This window comes from Triticum dicoccoides, chromosome 6A (genome assembly GCF_002162155.2).
Source record: "Triticum dicoccoides isolate Atlit2015 ecotype Zavitan chromosome 6A, WEW_v2.0, whole genome shotgun sequence".
NCBI lineage: Eukaryota > Viridiplantae > Streptophyta > Magnoliopsida > Poales > Poaceae > Triticum > Triticum dicoccoides.
In genome coordinates, this window is record NC_041390.1 from 483,428,253 (window position 1) to 483,435,280 (window position 7,028).

Sequence of the window (7,028 nt, forward strand, 5' to 3'; positions counted from 1 at the left end):
TGGAGAAGACTGTATTTACAAGAAAGTGAGTGGGAGCTCTGTAGCATTTCTGCTATTATATGTGGATGACATATTATTGATCAGAAATGATATTGAATTTTTGAATAGCATAAAAGGATACTTGAATAAGAATTTTTCTATGAAAGACCTCGGTGAAGCTGCTTATATATTAGGCATCAAGATCTATAGAGATAGATCAAGACGCTTAATTGGACTTTCACAAAGCACATACCTTGATAAAGTTTTGAAGAAGTTCAAAATGGATCAAGCAAAGGAAGGGTTCTTGCCTATGTTACAAGGTGTGAAGTTGAGTCAGACTCAATGCCCGACCACTGCAGAAGATAGAGAGAAAATGAAAGTCATTCCCTATGCTTCATCAATAGGTTCTATCATGTATGCAATGTTGTGTACCAGACCTGATGTGTGCCTTGCTATTAGTTTAGCAGGGAGGTACCAAAGTAATCCAGGAGTGGATCACTGGACAGCGGTCAAGAACATCCTGAAATACCTGAAAAGGACTAAGGATATGTTTCTCGTTTATGGAAGTGACAAAGAGCTTGTCGTAAATAGTTACGTCGACGCAAGCTTTGACACTAATCCGGATGACTCTAACTCACAAACCGGATACATATTTTTATTTAATGGTGGAGCTGTCAGTTGGTGCAGTTCCAAGCAGAGCGTCGTGGCGGGATCTACATGTGAAGCGGAGTACATAGCTGCTTCAGAAGCAGCAAATGCAGGAGTCTGGATGAAGGAGTTCATATCTGATCTAGGTGTCATACCTAGTGCATCGGGTCCAATGAAAATCTTTTGTGACAATACTGGTGCAATTGCCTTGGCAAAGGAATCCAGATTTTACAAGAGAACCAAGCACATCAAGAGATGCTTCAATTCCATCCGTGGGCAAGTCTAGGAGGGAGACATAGAGATTTGCAAGATACATACTGATCTGAATGTTGCAGACCCGTTGACTAAGCCTCTCTCACGAGCAAAACATGATCAGTACCAAGACTCCATGGGTGTTAGAATCATTACAATGTAATCTAGATTATTGACTCTAGTGCAAGTGGGAGACTGAAGGAAATATGCCCTAGAGGCAATAATAAAGTTGTTATTTATATTTCCTTATATCGTGATAAATGTTTATTATTCATGCTAGAATTGTATTAACCGGAAACTTAGTACATGTGTGAATACATAGACAAACGGAGTGTCACTAGTATGCCTCTACTTGACAAGCTCGTTGATCAAAGATGGTTAAGTTTCCTAGCCATAGACAAAGAGTTTTCATTTGATAAACGGGATCACATCATTAGAGAATGATGTGATTGACTTGACCCATCCGTTAGCTTAGCATGATGATCGTTTAGTTTACTGCTATTGCTTTCTCCATAACTTATACATATTCCTATGACTATGAGATCATGCAACTCCCGAATACCGGAGGAACACTTAGTGTGCTATTAAACTTCACAACGTAACTGTGTGACTATAAAGATGCTCTATAGGTGTCTCCGATGGTGTTTGTTGAGTTGGCATAGATCGAGATTAGGATTTGCCACTCCGAGTATCGGAGACGTATCTCTAGGCCCTCTCGGTAATGTACATCACTATAAGCCTTGCAAGAAATGTAAGTAATGAGTTAGTTACGGGATGTAGCATTACGGAACGAGTAAAGAGACTTGCCAGAAACGAGATTGAACTAGGTATGATGATACCGATGATCGAATCTCGGGCAAGTAACATACCGATGACAAAGGGAACAACGTATTTTGTTATGCGGTTTGACCGATAAAGATCTTCGTAGAATATGTAGGAACCAATATGAGCATCCAGGTTCCACTATTGGTTATTGACCGGAGATTAGTCTCGGTCATGTCTACATAGTTCTCGAACCCATAGGGTCCGCACGCTTAACGTTCGGTGACAATCGATATTATGAGTTTATGTGTTTTGATGTACCGAAGGTAGTCCAGAGTCCCGGATATGATCACGGACATGACGAGGAGTCTCAAAATGGTCGAGACATAAAGATTGATATATTGGATGACTATGTTTGGACATTAGAATGGTTCCGGGTGAGTTCGGGCATTTACCGGAGTACCGGGAGGTTACCGGAACCCCCCGGGGAGTGTATGGGCCTTATTGGGCCTTAGTGGGAGAGAGGAGGAGGCGGCCTAGGATGCCCCCATGCCTAATCCGAATTGGGAAGGGGGGTCGGGCCCCCTTTCCTTCCTCCCTCTCTCCTCCTTCCTTCCTCTCCTACTCCTACTTGGAAGGGGGAATCCTACTCCCGGTGGGAGTAGGACTCCCCTAGGGCGCGCCATAGAGGGCCGGCCCTCCCCCTCCTCCACTCCTTTATATACGGGGGAGGGGGAACCCCATAGACACATAAGTTGATCATTGTCTTAGCCGTGTGCGGTGCCCCCCTCCACCATAATCTACCTCGGTCATATCGTAGCGGTGCTTAGGCGAAGCCCTGTTCCGGTAGCTTCATCATCACCGTCATCATACCGTCGTGCTGACGAAACTATCCCTTGACACTCAGTTGGATCTAGAGTTCGCGGGATGTCACCGAGCTGAACGTGAGCAGATCACGAAGGTGCCGTATCTTTGGTGCTTGGATCGGTCGGATCGTGAAGACGTTCGACTACATCAACCGTGTTGTCATAACGCTGCCGCTTACGGTCTACGAGGGTACGTGGACAACACTCTTCCCCTCCCGTTGCTATGCATCACCTAGATAGATCTTGCGTGTACGTAGGAATTGTTTTGAAATTATTGCATTCCCCAACATGATTAAGTCGGGGGCGTCATAGATGGCCGGAGATGTCGCCAGTCGCATTGGATGTTGCGCCCTCCTCACTGGCATCCAGATCTGAAGGCGGCCTTCCTCGCCCATGAAACACTTCATCCCGCCGGATCTAGTCGTCGGTGGCCTTTGGTCACCAGATCCATTGCTAGGTGTCTGCCTGGAGTTGTGGTATGAATCGGGGGGAAATACTTGGCTGGTGTTCTGTAGCCATGATGGCAGCAGCACCAGCCAGTGTGACTCCCCTCCTTGGAGGGGCCATCGAGGTTCGTGCCCTCTCCCTTCCGCTCCATTCCCAGGAGAAATCCCTTCTCTTGCTAAGACTGGACGGCAATGGCACATCGTGTGTCACCTCCTTCTTGAAGGTGTCGGCTTGGGCAAGGTGGGAGAGTGCAGGGGGCTGAGCACTCTAGGATTGTTGCTTCATCGGCTGGGGATTTGGATCATGGTTCTTTGTCTCTGAATTAGTGTAGCTCCACTTGTTGGGGAACGCTGTATTTCAAAAAAATTCCTACGATCACGCAAGATCTATCTAGGGATGCATAGCAATGAGAGGGGAGAGTATGTCTACATACCCTCGTAGACCGAAAGCGGAAGCGTTAAGAAATGTGGTTGATGTAGTGGAACGTCTTCGCGATCCAACCGATCAAGTACCGAACGCACGGCACCTCCGTGATCTGCACACGTTCAGCTCGGTGACGTCCCTCGTACTCTTGATCCAGTTGAGGCTGGGGGAGAGTTTCATTAGCATGACGGCGTGTTGATGGTGATGATGAAGTTACCGGCGCAGGGCTTCACCTAAGCACTACGACGATATGACCAAGGTGTGTATCTGTGGAGGGGGGCGCCGCACACGGCTAAAACAATTGTCAACTTGTGTGTCCATGGGGTGCCCCTCTCCCTCGTATATAAAGGAGGGGAGGAGGGGGACGGCCGGCCCTCATGGTGCGCCCCAAGGGGGGATACCTACTCCTACTAGGAGTAGATTTCCCCCCTTTCCTAGTCCTAATAAGAGGGGGAAGGAAGGGGGAGAGGAGAAGAAGGAAAGGGGGCCGGCCCCCCTCCCAATTCGGATTGGGCTTGGGGGGCGCGCCCCACCTCTTGGCTGCCTCCTCTCTCTTCCACTAAAGCCCATGTAGGCCCTTTAAGCCCCCCGGGGGTTCCGGTAACCCCTCGGTACTCCGGTATATGCCCGAACTTATCCGGAACCATTTCGGTGTCCAAACATAACCTTCCAATATATTTATCTTCATGTCTCCACCATTTCGAGACTCCTCGTCATGTCCGTGATCACATCTGGGACTCCGAACTACCTTCGGTACATCAAAACACACAAACTCACAATACCGATCGCCATCGGATGTTAAGCGTGTGGACCCTACGGGTTCGAGAACTATGTAGACATGACCGAGACTCATCTCGGGTCAATAACCAATAGCGAAACCTGGATGCTCATATTGGTTCCTACATATTCTATGAAGATCTTTATCGGTCAAACCGCATAACAACATACGTTGTTCCCTTTGTCATCGGTATGTTACTTGCCCGAGATTCGACTGTCGGTATCATCATACCTAGTTCAATCTCGTTACCGTCAAGTCTCTTTACTCGTTCCGTAATGCAACATCCCGTAACTAACTCATTAGTCACATGGCTTGCAAGGCTTATAGTGATGTGCATTACCGAGAGGGCCCAGAGATACCTCTTCGACAATCAGAGTGACAAATCCTAATCTCGATCTATGCCAACTCAACAAACACCATCGGAGACACCTGTAGAGCATCGTTATAATCACCCAGTTACGTTGTGACGTTTGATAGCATACTAAGTGTTCCTCCGGTATTCGGGTGTTGCATAATCTCATAGTCATAGGAACATGTATAAGTTATGGAGAAAACAATAGAAATAAACTAAACGATCATAATGCTAAGCTAACCGATGGGTCAAGTCAATCACATCATTTTCTAATGATGTGATCCCGTTTATCAAATGACAACTCATGTCTACGGTTAGGAAACTTAACCATCTTTGATTAACGAGCTAGTCAAGTAGAGGCATACTAGTGACACTCTGTTTGTTTATGTATTCACACATGTACTAAGTTTCCGGTTAATACAATTCTAGCATGAATAATAAACATTTATCATGATATAAGGAAATATAAATAACAACTTTATTATTGCCTCTAGGGCATATTTCCTTCACCACTTTCCTTAGGATATCTTCGTTGGTCGATATGTGCTTGCTTGGTGGGCGTCTTTGCCTTTGGAGGGGATGGGAGAGGGATCCTCTCTTCTGTCGGCAGAAGCAAGATGTGGTAGCAAACACATGGAGCTGATTCCTACAGGTCTAATCTGATACCAATTATGAATGCTCCATATTTTCTCTCTATTTGTTTGTTCCGTGAAAGCTCCCTTGTGCAGTTTTTCCTCTTTGTTCTTTTTACAGCGAGTCACGGTGTGGACTTTCGCCTTGGTGCCTGGAACCATGTTCATTCGTCGCGCTAGGGAGAGCAATTCCATCTACTGGCAGTCAGGTGCCTTTCGAGCCAAGGCGAAGAGCGGGGGTCCCCTCCGAATTTGGAGAGGAGCGACATGATTATGATGTTGACCTTCTAGGGTAGATAAGGGCAAGGTTCATCGATGTTGGGCATTGGCTCCGACTATAGTTCTTCTCTGATTGCTCTACTATGTTAAGTTCACTCGGACGACTCCGTCAACTACAAGGTAGTGCTTATTCTGATTACTTCTATAGCGTATGTAGTCTTGGGTGCTTGTAACTTGTAAGTTGCTTCGGCAACTCCGTGTATCTGTTGTTTCTTTTTGTTCCAAGTCGGTTGTGCCGGCGGCCTTGTGCAATCCTTGTGTAATCCATTGTTAATTCAGAACCGGACTCTTCTTAAGACTTCCTTCTAAAAAATAATCGGGCAGCCTTCTCATGGCGACTACTGCCACATCATTGGACGATGGACTAGCCATACGGTGGTCCACGGAAGGCAATACTTTTTCAACACACACGGATGCCGGTTAATTTCCCTCCCTGTAGGCACATTTTGGAAGCATGTGGTTTCATGCAAAAATAGCACCATCACTTTGTGCCATCACATTTTGATCTTCCGTGCTGATGAAACAATAGGAGCTATGTCACATAACTACATAAGTAACACACGCACAATCACTGCAGGTAGCAGATTAAAACGCTAATGGCAAACCTAAAATTTTCTCAAAGACCTAAGACCTGAATTTTTATTTTTATTTTCTTTTGCCAAGAAAACGGCTCAAGCAACACATCTAAATCTGCATGGGAAATAATTCTTTTGGTGGTCACCTAAATTTTGCTATCCAGGTCCAATATTTAGGTCTTCCCTACCACACTACCGGAAATCCCAAAAACGTGGCGCCAACCGCGGCCATCGCTCGGTGAAGTTCTAATGTCGCCGTGCCAGTCGATTCCAGCCACCGATCACTGCCGCCGCCATCCTGCCACCCAATCCCGCCGCTTGAGGTTGCCTACCACGAGCCCCACGGCCGTTGCCACCGAATCCCGCCAGGTCCTCCCCGCCGCCTCCCGATTTCGGCAGTCCGTCATAGATTTGCTCTTCGCTCTGCCCTTGCCACATGTCTCAAGCTCCCCGCCATCATTACTCAAGCTCAGTGGTGGCGCCCATCCAAGCTCCACCACAGTCCTACGCAATTTCGACATTGTCCCGATCGGATTCCACCATCTCGTCGTCTGATCTGCCTCCGAACCGCCCAACATCACCGTTCCCGAGCTTCGTGCGCCAGTTCGCAGCGCTCGAGCTCCACTATCGCGCCTCCCACTCCAGTCGTCACGCATCAATTTTGTTGTTGTCCTACCCGGTCCGGGCGTCTCCTGCATCGGATCTTTACTATTGATGAGTGGCGGACCTAGAACTACAGGCTTGGGGGTGCCATAGTTCAAAGTTTACACTAAACATCATCATAGCCTCACAAATCTATACCAATATAAAAAGACCCAAAGGAGCAGATCCAATTAATCTCGGCCATCAAATCATGGCAAACGAACGACCTAGACTGCTTCAATGTCGAGCGCTCAACACTTTTAGCGTACAATTAATTTCATGCCAAAAATAATGCTAATCACATAATAACATGTAAATAATATCATACTTAATATCGGCATGCACTTAATATATTTTCAAATTAATGCACGTACACATTGACTAGTAATCTTA